Below are 12,946 nucleotides of genomic sequence, written 5' to 3' on the forward strand. Positions count from 1 at the left end.
TGAAAGAGTCAAGTTCAACCTGCGTTGTCGATGCCCATGCTTTGTCCAGATTTAGTTAAGCTATTCTGTCTTGCACCCAGAGTCTAGTCTCCCCCGATGTTCCTTGATAGAATTGCTCTAGGCAAATGCAATCGACCACTTTGTCGCGATCTTCATATGCACCTGCGCTCTTCAGCAATTCTTTCAGGTTAGCTTTAATCTGGTAAGAAAATTCTTGGGGGGACCCCGTACCCTTCCTCGCATGTCTAAACCGGTGACGAAAGGCTTCAGTCGACAGACGGTAGTTCCGCAGCAGCGCCGCTTTCACCTTGTCGTAGACCTCTGCGTCGTCGTTGCTAAGGCATGCGGCTACCTCAGAGGCCTCGCATGAAAGTACGGTCAACAGTTTCTGTGGCCACTCGTCCTTTTCGAAGCCGACTTTCTCGCATGTGCGTTCAATGTTCACGAGAAAAAGTGCTATGTCCTCGTCCAATATAAGCGGCTGCAGGAGGTCCTTCAATCTTGACTGTCTACCTGAAGAAACAGTGCGCCCCGTAGAAATTCGAAGAGTTTATATCTCGAGTTTCTTCATCTGCAGTTCATGCTCTCTTTGTTCGGCTTCATTTTTTCTCTCTGCGCTCTCCGCTCTACAAGACTCTCCTTTTTCTCTTCGCGTTCTTTCCTGTCGAGAAATCTCTTCCAAGTCTCATCGGCTTCTTCCTCGGTCACCTTCTCTGCCTGCATTAGGTCCAAAATTCGCTTTTTTGCGTGTTGCTGAGCCAAGTGAAACACCCAGATCCTGGCAGATTTGAAGAAGATCTTGTACTTTAAGCTTGTCCATGCTGACTTCGCACTCTGTGCTGTTTGCCCTGTGCTAAATTTTGTAAACAGACCACCCGATTCTTGGCCTGTGGAAAATGTTCAGCAAATGATCGAAATGCACTAAACTCAACAAACGACTCTCTACGCTAGAGAAATCTGGCGAATCGAGAAGCAAACACGCGACACTCACCACACCAGGATAGCTGACGTCGGCTGATCCCAACGAGCTGCAATCCACTGTTGTTGGGACTTGGTCAGCGACATCGGGGCCTCACGCGTGGTGTCGAGCCCGAGTCAACAGAGATGCGAAGTTGCGTGAAGACGAAGAGCTTTATAAAGAAGGTTACATATTGCGGGTTGTCTACAAGAGAGAGCTGATACATGATGGTGCTCTGTATAAGTAGAGTAAAAGTTCCCCAGGTCCCCACACGTTGTCTCTATGTATTCTGTAGCATAGCCAGGGCGTGCTCGCAGTTACGCCAGACCAGGGAAGCAGCAGCGTAGTCAGTAGAACCAAACATGAATCGTCCATTCACAGATGTAGGGCGTATTTATAAATAGCCTGGTGACAGGAAGATAGGAAGGAGCCCGTGTTAGTCGTGATAATCCGAAACTCTGAAGGATCGCCAGATAAGGCGATAAAAGGTGCGCGCACTTCGAAAACACACATGAAGTTGCAACGTTCCTTCCTCCTCAGAAATGAAAGCGTTGCACTGGCTTGCGTTCTCTCGTTGATCGCCTCTGAGTTTGTTGGGTGACACCACACCTGTATTCAAAGGGGCCACCGGAATATCTGGTGCCGGAAGATCTGGAGAACCGGTGCCATTTGGGGTGCGCCGAGCAGTCATGCCTTCATCTGGGCTGACCGTTTATGGATGCTGTAGTTGTGCTGTAGTGTTGCTTGGTCTGGCTCACTGCAATGTGTGGTGGTTGTAGTTACTGCCGGGTTATCCCCTGGTGCTTCTGGTCGCGGGCAGACCTGGTCTACGTGCCGCTGGACGACTCCGTCCGATGTTTCCGCGGTCACCATTCTCGCTCCAGACGTCGTCTTCTCATGGCCGAGCGTCCATTTGCTCCTCGCACCGTAATTGCGGGCATGCACCTCACTTCCAAGTAGTGGCAGCCAGTCAACGTTGCTCTCTTATGGTACCGGAACGGCTGGAGGAAAGCATGTGTCCAAGCGTCAGCGTGTTTGATAGGCCAAAATCACCTCTGCTGGGGATTTACCCGATTTTCGCGGAGTCCTCCGGTACTTAAAAAGCAACCGTACTAGGTTCTCTTCCATGTTCTCTTCCCCCTTTTTTTGAAGGCCATCTTTTATAGTTCGCACTGCCCTCCGCCGCACCATTAGACTGGGGATGGTATAGAGCACATAGAATGTGCACAACGTTGTTTGCCAAGAAGGGCGCGAAGCCTTTAGTGGTAAATTGGGTTCCGTTGTGAGAAACGATCGTGCGTGGTATTCAAAACCTGCTGAAAATGTCACGCAGACAGTTAAGGGTAGTCTGCGTTGAAGCGTGTGACAAAGGTATTGCTTCGAGCCATTTGGTACGTGCGTCGACTAGTACGAGTATCATTTTTCCGCAGATCGGACCCGCGTAGTCAAAGTGAATACGGACCACCTTTCGCCTCTTTCAGACCAGTTAACGGAGGGGACGTGGCTGGGATCGGAAGATTTTGCACACAGTTCTGGCTCTGCGCAGACAGCTCTTTAATATTTCTGTTGAGGCCTGGCCACCAGAACAAAGAACATGTGACAGATTTCATTGTCGGTGAACCCTGGTGCGTTTCATGTAGAAGATGCAGCGCTCGCTCCATAGCTTCGGGCGGTATTATGACCCTATTACCCCAGTACACCAGTTCATGTGCTATGGATAGTTCGAGCTTACGTTCAAAAAACGGCAGTACGGCCCGGGTCATTCCGTTTGCGTTTCTGGGCCACCCATGTAGTATGTACCGTTTGACCTCTACCAGGACAGGGTCAGAGGACGTTAATGCCTTCAGCTCACGCGAGGTCACGGCGCCATAATTCAGGTGGTTCAGCGACAGCACATATTCGGGCGGCTCACCGTTGCCGTCAGCTGCCGGAGATCGCTGCGGAAGTCGGCTCAGGGCGTCAGCGTTCAGCATCTGTCGTCCTGGTGCGTACTGTAGCCGGTACCGGTAGGCTCCCAGGTGGAGCGCCCAACGTTGTATCCGAGCGGCGGCCATTGGGGGCGTGTGCTTGTCTGATCTCAGCAGGCCCAGCAATGGCTGATGGTCAGTCACCAAGGCGAATTCCCGACCTAGAAGGTAGTCACGGAATTTCGTGACGTAGAATACCAGTGCCTCTCGTTCGAGCTGTGAATATTTGCGCTCCGCCTGCGTTAATGTTCGCGAGCGGAACTCGATGGGCCTGTGATCGTTACCAGTCGTGTGAAACAAGACAGCTCTCACACCGTACGGAAACGAGTCACATTCAAGTTTAAGCTCCTTCGAAGGGTCGAAATGAACGAGAACCTTTGCTGTTTTAAGGTTTTGCTTGGCACAATCCAATGCGAGCCCTTGAGGCTGTTTCCATTGCCAGCGTGGATTCTTTTCAAGCATTTGATGCGATGGAGCAAGTGTGGTTGACATGTTAGGCAGAAACCTCGCGTAAAAAGTAACCATACCCAAAAAATAACGTAGCTCGCCGACATTACATGGGCTGGGTGCCTTCATGATAGCGTCAAGGTTTTTCTCAGTCGGATGAAGCCCATCGCGATAGATGCGATGCCCTAGATAAAATACTGCTGGGCTGCGCAACTTGCACTTATCGAACCTTAACTTTACCCCACGCTCTCGGAAGTGCTCTATGACGTTTTTCAGCCTCTCACCGCTGGCACTCGCTCTTTTGGAAATGAGCAGATCGTCCAGATAAGCCTGTGCTCCTGGAAGGCCAGCCAAAACCTCTTACATTTTTCTTTGGAGTATCTCGGGCGCAGAGGCTATCCCGAAAGAAAGCTTGTCGTAGCAAAATAGCCCTTTTGGCGTATTAATGACACAAACTTTCTTAGCGTCACCATCTAGCGCCACTTGACTGTATGCATCCCGTAAATCCAGAGTGCTGAAATAGTGCCCATCGTGTAGTTGGGCAAACATATCTTCAGTGATTGGCAATGAGTATTGCTCAGTTGCACACGCTAGATTTACTGTGGCCGTGAAATCGCCGCAGATCCTTACTGCTCCGTCTTTCTTAAGCACTGTGACTATAGGCGTTGCCCATTTAGAGTGTGCCACCGGCGACAGTACGCCCAGAGAAACTAAACGGTCTAGTTCAAGTGACACTCGCTCGCGTAGCGCGTATGTAATGGATCTGGCCTTACAGAACTTGGGTACGGCGCCTTCGTTTATGTGCAGGCTGGCTGAAGGACCCTTGATGAGTCCCAGTTGCCCGGACAATACGTCGTGGTAGTCATGGAATATGCTGTTCACGCTGGAATCACTTGCTTCTTTTCTTGACGCTGAGTCCTCGACAAAACGAACCACCGGAACACCTGCGCTGTTCATCCGCTGGATTAAATCGCGACCGCAGAGGCTTAGTCCCGCACAGTCCAACACGGTCAGCGCACACTTTACTGTCGCCACTTTATGACAAACCTGGAGCTCAAGCTCCCCAAATACTTAAAGACATCCTGTGTAGGAGGATAAATTCATACTGGACGGTTTCAGTTTCTGCCATTGGCCGCGATGCTTATCGCACAGTTGGCGCGAAATGACACAAACGGGCGACCCGGTATCGACATCCATGCTCCGCTGCACACCGCCTTAAGCCAATGTTCGGTGGATCGGCGGTTCCAGACAGCTTTTTCGTTGTGATACCAAAGTCCAAATGTGGGCGGCTTCGTGTTCCTGGTCTGCTGAGGTTTCTGTCCCCAAGAGGGCGTTAGTTTGCGCCGTCCTCGCCGTGCGTTGTTCTCGAGCTCCGCGGCTTCTACATTTCCTTGCGAGGTGACCCCGTCGTCCACAACGGTAACAACGAGTGTTAGACCAGGAGCAACATGCGTCATTATGTTTCATACTACCGCACCTTAAGCATTCTTGATGTGCGGCAGCCCTCCTTTCGTGCAGCAGAGTTTCCTTCTGATGCGCCTGTACTTTTAACACGGGTGTCGTGGCCGGTCCGATGATGCGTTTTACGCCACTATCCACAGCCTCATCTGAAAGGGCCATTGTCTCAGTGTCTTTTAGCGTTAATTCCTGCTTTGCCAGTAGCCGCTTCTGCAGGGCTTCTGACCGTATACCACACAAAGTTCGGTCTCGTAGCATGCGATCCAAAGCACTCCTAAAATTGCAATTGTCAGCTGTAGGGCGAATATCTGCCAGGAATTCATTAATCGGCTCGCCCTCGGCGTGACAACGACTGAAGAAGTTGAACCTTTAGGTGATTTCGTGTCTCTTCGGACTGCAATGCTCACTCAAAACTTTGACGACTTCTTCATACGTCAACGCATTTGGTTTGCGCGGAGCCACCTTTCCTGCCAGCACTCGGATCGTATCCGTATTTAACGCGGCAACCAGCAATGCTTTTTTCTTTGTCGAGTCTTCAATCGCATTAGCTTCGAAGTATGCTTCTACCTTAATAAGGTACGGCTGCCACTTTGTCTTCTTCGAAGTCCGGAAGGTGGTGAGCCACGATGGCCTTGGTTTCTCGGTTCTGCGTGGGTTCCTGTCCAGTGTCGACTTTCACTGCATGGGCGATGTCCATTCTAGTCGCCACTGTAGCATAGCCATGGCGTGCTCGCAGTAACGCCAGACCAGGGAAGCAGCAGCGTAGTCAGTAGAACCAAAAATTAATCGTCCATTCACATCTGTAGGGCGTATTTATAAGTAGCCTAGTGGCAGAAAGATACGAAGGAGCAGGTGTTAGTAGTGATAATGTGAAGCTCTGAAGGATCGCCAGATAAGGCGATAAAAGGTGCGCGCACTTCGAAAACACATGTGAAGTTGCAACATGTGCACGTCGCATTACGTACCCTGGGTGAAGGTCAGAAGGACCATTCAGGGTCGAAGGGCAGCTTGGCGAGGGTTTTGTTTATGAGCCGCGCAAGCGTCGCGGCTCTTCGTTGGTTGAAGCCGTGCTTCTGGAAACAGACTGCGGCGACGGTCGAGTTCTTTCCGCTGCTGGAAAGATGGCCCCGGAGCCATGTCTCAGCAATGGCGCCAACAAAACGAAGCAGAGCAGCCCGAATGCACGGCGCAAACAAAGTTCTTGTGCGGCCGTCGCTCACTGCTCAGTGTCTCTTCCCGGTCGAGATCGCGCAGAAGCCACGAAATTAGGCTGGAGGGGATTCACTGTGCAAGAGCTGTTCACTGCAGCCTTGTGCGAAACACTTAGAGCCGTAAGTCACATTGAAACCGCTCTCCGGATACAACACAACCTCGTTGGACAGAGTGGTAGCAGTAGGAAGTCCGGCCTGGAATAATGCTGCGCACCGGCATCATTACTCGGAGGAAGTACAACGCTCGAATAAACAGTCTGCCTCTTCTTCGATTCCAGGATTGAATTCGAAACATCCTTCACAATGTTCAGAGCGACGACAAGGACATTGTAGTTCCTTGCAACCTCATGGAGTGCCAAGCCTAGGCAGTGGCTACTGCAGTGCACAAATATTGACGATGGTTCAGAGTCCGTAATCCTTTTCTGCACGCCAGTAAATCTGCCTGCCATGTTCGCGGTCCCATCAAAACAATGGCCCCTTTGGTTGTAAATGTCAAGGCCCAGACGGAAAGTCATGTCCCTCACGGCTTTATACGAGGTCTCGGCTCCGCTGTCAGGTGCATTGTACATGGCAAGAAATTCCTCACGATTTTCCAGTGCCATCCCGTCTACCCAACGCACACAAAATGTGAATTGTTCATTGCCTGTTACGTCAGTAGTACCGTGAGCGATGATTCCGTAAAATGTACTACATCTGTCGTCTTTGATGATGCTGCGCTAAACACTCTGAGCCATAATTTCTATAAGCTCGCTCTGTATATCTCTTCTCATCCACCTATCTCGCTGTTCCAGCCATTTCTTCGAAGCAGGCACGTCTTGCGATCGTCCATCCAGCAGATAAAGAAGGTTTCCTTCAACATTCGTTTGCCCTTGCAAAGCTTGACCTGTGCGGCATTGGCAGCGCACGGAACTCACTATTGCGCGCAGTGCCTGCCTGCAGCTTCTTCCTGCTGTCTGCAGCTGTGCTGAGATAACAGCTGCTCTACACGCATTCCCTTTTCTCTCGACAGTTGGCGGCTTGCGGAGACGCAGAAAAATTAGCTCTTTTAATGGAACTGGAATTTTGCATTAGTCTTTTTACGGTTACTGAACCCGTTGTGAATAAAGCACAGTTCTGTTGCTCGCAACGTTTACAACTCTTTCTTTGAAGGCTATTTGACACAAGTGGCACAACACGACGCCGCTTCATACTCTTACGATAGCCACGTGAATATCTCAAACCATGCATATTTACAGGCCCTTCCGGTCTGGTTGCTTGGAAATTTGTAGCTCTTTGGCGGCGGTGATTGAACGTCCGGGGTCATGTCGTCGAGGCTTGCGATTTCCAGTGGAGCGCAGGCGCCGGAATTTGAGGTTGCCGAGAGGGGCTGGATCGCTGTGAGATAAAAGGGATTCTTAACACTGTATGGATCCTTATTTACAGATACTGCAATTCACAAGAGATTTTAGCAGGGTGTGAATATAACAAAGTACAAAAATATTCTCAGGCAACAGAACCAAGTACACTGCCTGGTCACTACAACAAACGTAATTTTTCAACGCAATGCACTGTAAAATAGAAAAAGAATGCACTGCAAAAAAAGCAAAAAAAGGTATACATGTGCGTTTGCGCCGTCAGCAGAGACTGGCGGCAAACAAAGAACGCGAAGGGTGAGTCAATGCCGTATCTTTTAGGGTATTCTAGTCAGTTACTGCCCTGGAAAAAAAAGAATATTTAAAACAATTTTTTACACGGAATTCGTTATAGTTAGTTGATGACTCTGCGTGATGGCATATCCGGAAGAAAATGTAATTATATTCGAGATATTAACGTTGCAGTGTCTATTTACAATCTGATACATAAATTTTAGTCGCGAAACTCGATTACGCTGGTATAGTTGCGGCAAGTTGGCTCGTTTCAAAAGTTCCGTGACTGACGTGCGGGAGTAGTTGCGGATAAAGCGAACCGTCTTTGTCTGCACCCGTTCAAGCTTTTTTATGTTAGTTTGTTTAAAAGGGTCCCATATAATTGCCGCGTAATCGAGTACCTGAAGTATATTTGTGTTATATGCAAGTAAACGGACAGTGTTTGTGGACAGTTTTAAGGTTCTAAGAAATAAAAAAAAATGATTTACGGCATGCGTTAGTTTATTAATGTGCAGATTCCACTTAAGGTTGTTAGTTATCCACAAGCCAAAGTATTTGTATTCTGTTTTTTCAGAAAGAAAAATATTGTTAATCAGCTAATCAGCCGATGTGGAATGTATGTAAATCATGAAAGCAGATCGTTTTAACAATAATGTCGAGAAATGTCATCTACTCTCTTGGCAGGCCGTCGCCCACATAATGTGCTAAGAGGCATGAGTTAACTGTGCGCTCTGGTGGAAATTGAATGCAACAAAATGAATGACACTTAAGGTTTTTGCTGTTCCATAAGATTTGTATAAGCAACCAGGGCATATGCATTTACGACGGGCAATTTATGATGATGGAATGCGAAAGAGCGACAGGTTATATTGGCTGATAACGAAAGCGCAAAAGTGGCTTTCTTCCTTAGGAAAAAAAAGTAGACTTCCTCTGTTATTGCGCGGCTCTCATATTGAGCGAAAACGCTGCGAGAAAATTAAAGTTAGATCACGAAAAGCTGTAGTTCGAGAGCCGCTTTCTTGACGATATGCGACCGCATTCCGATTTTTTAGCGGTTTATTTTTGATATTAACATACCTTTAGCAAAGCGCGTACCGCCATCACTGCCAGTTTCCGCGTAGCACCCCGTCCGGTAATTCGTATCCGAAGATTGCACCAAACGGTCCGTACCTTCCGCCTTGGAACTATATTCGACAAGCGCACTGACGGCTGCAAGTTCAATTAGTTGAAAAAGTTGGTCACTTACCTCCAGATTTTCTGTAGGATGAAAGGTCACTTGTTGCGTGCGTACCAGGCGTTCCTAGTTGGTTTACCAAGGCTCTCGTGCAGGGAAGAGTAGGCGAAGGAGTGTCCGCGACTCGCAAGTGTGGATGTGAATAACTTTGCGCAGTGGCCGCTCACGCGCACCTATTTTCGAACAGAGCCTGAACATTAGCGCGCGAGCGTTGCGAACTTGATTGCTTTATGTATTTTGTAAATAGCGTACAAAGCTCTCTCTCCTGTCCTTTCTTGCTGTCGCTCCCCTCTATACTTCTCCTCGCTATCCTCTCCCTTTCCCTTTCACCTCCGCCGGCTGCAGCTCGGGTGCTTAATATATTAGATTGCAATTGCCGCGGCCGGTAACAACCTTTTCCTTCCGTTTTTTAATATTTATTTTTAAATACTACTACTACTACTACTACTACTACTACTACTACTGCTACTACTACTACTACTACTACTACTACTACTACAACTATGTCTCCTACTAAGCGGACTACAGCCTATCTTCGTTTCCACAGTGTCGTCTGGAAACGAGACTAGGCTAACGAGACAGTTCGTTTGGAAAACGAGGCCTGCGGAGAAGATGTCACGCGGAGTTCACTGGTTGTCCATTGCGCCTTGCGTCGGCCGACGAAAACCAGGAACAAGAACGAAAAGGGGAGGGGGGGGGGGGGAGTGGCGCCAGCTTTCGTGGGCGCCTGGTCGTAGACAGCCACGCGCTTGGGCCGAAGCGGCGAGCACCGTTGTTTCGGGCTAACCTCGTCAGCTATCCGGAAAGATCTATTCATGGGGACAACAGTGGTGGCTTGATGCGCTCTTCTAGGAACAAGGTACGCAGTCTAACAAAGAGGATTCGCCTTCCCGATTACTTCATTACGCGTTCCTTAACTAAATCATTCGATCGGTTCTATCTGCTGGCACATGGAAGATAACTTCCCAGACAAGCATCGGGCTAGAAGTAAGAATTATAAGAATCAAAGGTCCGAATACAAAATTTCCTATCCCCAATGTTACAGCCTACGGGGTTAGAAAACATATTTACACATTGTCCATCAATCGGGAGTGGTTCAGTCCCCGGGCGTTGCCGCCCGCCCCGTGGTAATGTTCCTCCTTGCCGACGGCGAATGACGTCAATCGCGGTCCGCCACACACCGTTGACACTGCAGTCGTTCCGTCACCAGACTGGCCTCAGCTGCCCCTTTCAGGAGTTCTCGGAAGGCTGCTCTTGCCGTAGCTGCCCTCGACACCACCGCAGGCATCGTCGCTGCCTCCACCGCTGTTGCGCCTTTGTGTTCCGCGCCTGCACGAACCATGTCCGTGCTGCGGCATCCGCTGCATTCGCTGCATTACACCACCTGGGCACAGCGCTGCGGAACAAGCCAGCGAGCATCATGCTGGGTAATTGACCCGGGAGCCACCCGGCACGCGCCGAGTCGCGCGAGGACAGCTCTAATCCTTTAATCCCCTTTCTGTCCATCGGCGCCGTTTGGCTGAAGCCGCCACAGGCGCCCGTCCCTGTGTTTCGCTGGCACGTGCAACAAGGGCGTCAGTCCGGCTGCCTCCGTAGTCTTCGCTGGCCCAAGCAGATAGCCTTCTCTGTGCAGCGTCGCACATCACCGCGTACTTGTCGACTCGCCGTACGCTAGACGAAGCGTTCATTGTTAACGACGTTGACCTTGCACCAGGGCTGGCTTCAGAAAGCCGCGAAGGAGAGACGAGCGCGGAGCAACAAAGGTAGTGTGGAAGGATCGACCCGTTAGGGTTCGGCGCAGCGGCACCGTCAGTACAACGCGCAGCTTCCGGCAGAAGGAACGTTGGGAAGAAGCTCCGAGGAGCAGACAGCCCGAGATAGCTGCCGTGTTGGCACTTTCATCAATTGCGGTTGCAATTACCGTGTAGCATAGTTGACAGGAGTCAGTTGGCTTTGGCCCACCGTTTTCAGGAACGTGGAAAGAGAGGGTGTAGTCGCAGAGCTGGCAGAACGCGCTCCGCGCGTAGAAAAAGATTTTCGTTTTGCTGTGCCTTTTGCTTCGGCACAGCGTCCAGAGTAATCGCGTTTTCGAATTTCTGAAAACTGATATGTCTTTTACTAACAACAGGCTAGCAATCTATATTTCAACCGAATGCCTAGCTCTAATAGCTAAATGTTATGTTACAAGGAATTAGTTGTAACCGGCTACAGCTGACATTATTCACCTGTGTTATGATGTCCGCCCACACAGGTAATATTGTGCTGCAGGAACCATCGTGATGTCTCTAAAGCCTTTATTAAAAAAATTATTAGCCTGCAGTGAAACAGCTAAATTTTATCTCGTGTATAAACCGCCATATGTGTGTGAAGAAATGGTTGGTGAAATAAATAAATAAAACAGATTAATTAATAAGTATCGGATAGGCCATATAAGTTAAGAAAAGATAAAACAATGCGGATTGTAAAATAAAAGAAAAGAGCTTTTAACAAAAGAAAGGGAACAGAAAAAACCGTTGTACTTCTGGATACGCCATTGTACCTAACTCATAAGGTTTCCATTCAGTAGCGAAGGTTACGTTACCAAGGGCTGGCTGCCGAGATTGGGGGAGTTTAGGCTTGGTTACGAGTTCTTTAAGGGCTTGGTATGTGCCCTTGTGTTTGAATATTTCATACACCCGGAGTTTGTATTTTGTGGTGTTTGGACATTTGCGGGTCAGGAGTAGTCTTTCCTTTTTTATTAGGGTGCAGTCTATAAGTTAGTCACGGATGTTTTGTGCATTTGCAAAAGTTGCGGCAAGTTTTGTTGGATCTTAAGAGGTACTCCGGAAATATGCAGTTGTGACGTTCCTTGTGTGTGCTACGAGGTTCCGCGTTCGACGGCGCGGCGTAGACGGAGACCCAGATGACAGCGGCATCATCAATTACCCAGCCATGCTCGTTGAGAGTGACGACCAGAACGAAGGGGTTTAAGCCCAACCGGACCCCCTTTTCATAGTGTCGGCACGAGTCGAACGCCGCCGCCGCCGCCGCCGCCGCGGGGAAACGGGCTTTATCCTCCCCAATTACCGTGGCGGTTCCAGGGGGCCTCGTTTCGGCGGGCCTGGCCCCGTGGCAAGACGGTGGGCATCATCAATCAACCCTCCCGAGCACATCCCAGGACAAGGGACCACTTTCCCGGCCTTTTAGTGACCTCGCGTTCCGGCCTTGAGGGCCGAGTGTCGTTTGATGGAGAACGGAGGCCGGTGACCCGCGGGAACTGTCAGCGGGCCAGAGCGCGCCTTACCACAGCCGACGCTATGCGCTACCTCGAAGACAACCTTCTTTCCCTCGGACTCAACACGTGAGGGGGGCGAGACCATAAGTGCGGTGGTATGTTTGTGCGTCCAAGTGAAAGCCCTAGCCCCCCTCCTTCCCCTCCGGCGTGGGCGTCCTCACCCTAGGGAGTGTGGGGAGAAGAGGATATAAAAATCGACCAGCAGTACGGAAGAAGGACGCTCAGGACGACATCGTTCGCCAAGAGGGCCTTCAGCGCCGAAGCCCGACGGCGTGCAGCTTCTGCCAGCAACCGCTCGAGCTCAACTCCGGAGCCCCTCCATCGTCCCCATGAAGTCGTCGGCACGTAAGCTCGGACGCCCCAGCCTCTGAATCTTAATCATGTATAATTATTGAATATATCTGTTTGTTTAAACTGAGCCATACGGTGTCTCTTTGCCTTTCCGTCCCGTGTGGACCTGCGCATTATGGGGGTCGTCACACTGGTGTCAGAAGTGGGGTCTCAAAAGCAAATGTCCTCTGAATGCTGCGAAATTCATGACTTCAAAATTGTAATCAAAAGGGAATCAAGGGACTGATTGTGGGACTTTTACCCCCATTTGAGAGGCTTGAGGCACCGGAGGGCTTGAAAAAAAATGTCTTTATCTGAGGGAGCTCCCACTCCACAGCCATCGCTCGGAGCAAGCATGCTGGCATTAGGAAGCGTCATTCCGACGTTTACAGGAGATAAGACAGGGGTTCCAATCTGCGATTTCTTTTCCATGCTAGAAGAG

The 12,946-nt window shown here is 49.9% G+C and overlaps 1 pseudogene; it reads right to left on the reverse strand.

Moving 5' to 3' along the window:
- Nucleotides 1-1,494: 1,494 nt before the first annotated feature.
- LOC144097291 (uncharacterized) lies at nucleotides 1,495-3,012 on the reverse strand (annotated as a pseudogene).
- Between the last annotated feature and the right edge of the window lie 9,934 nt (nucleotides 3,013-12,946).

Source organism: Amblyomma americanum, chromosome 1 (assembly GCF_052857255.1).
Source record: "Amblyomma americanum isolate KBUSLIRL-KWMA chromosome 1, ASM5285725v1, whole genome shotgun sequence".
NCBI lineage: Eukaryota > Metazoa > Arthropoda > Arachnida > Ixodida > Ixodidae > Amblyomma > Amblyomma americanum.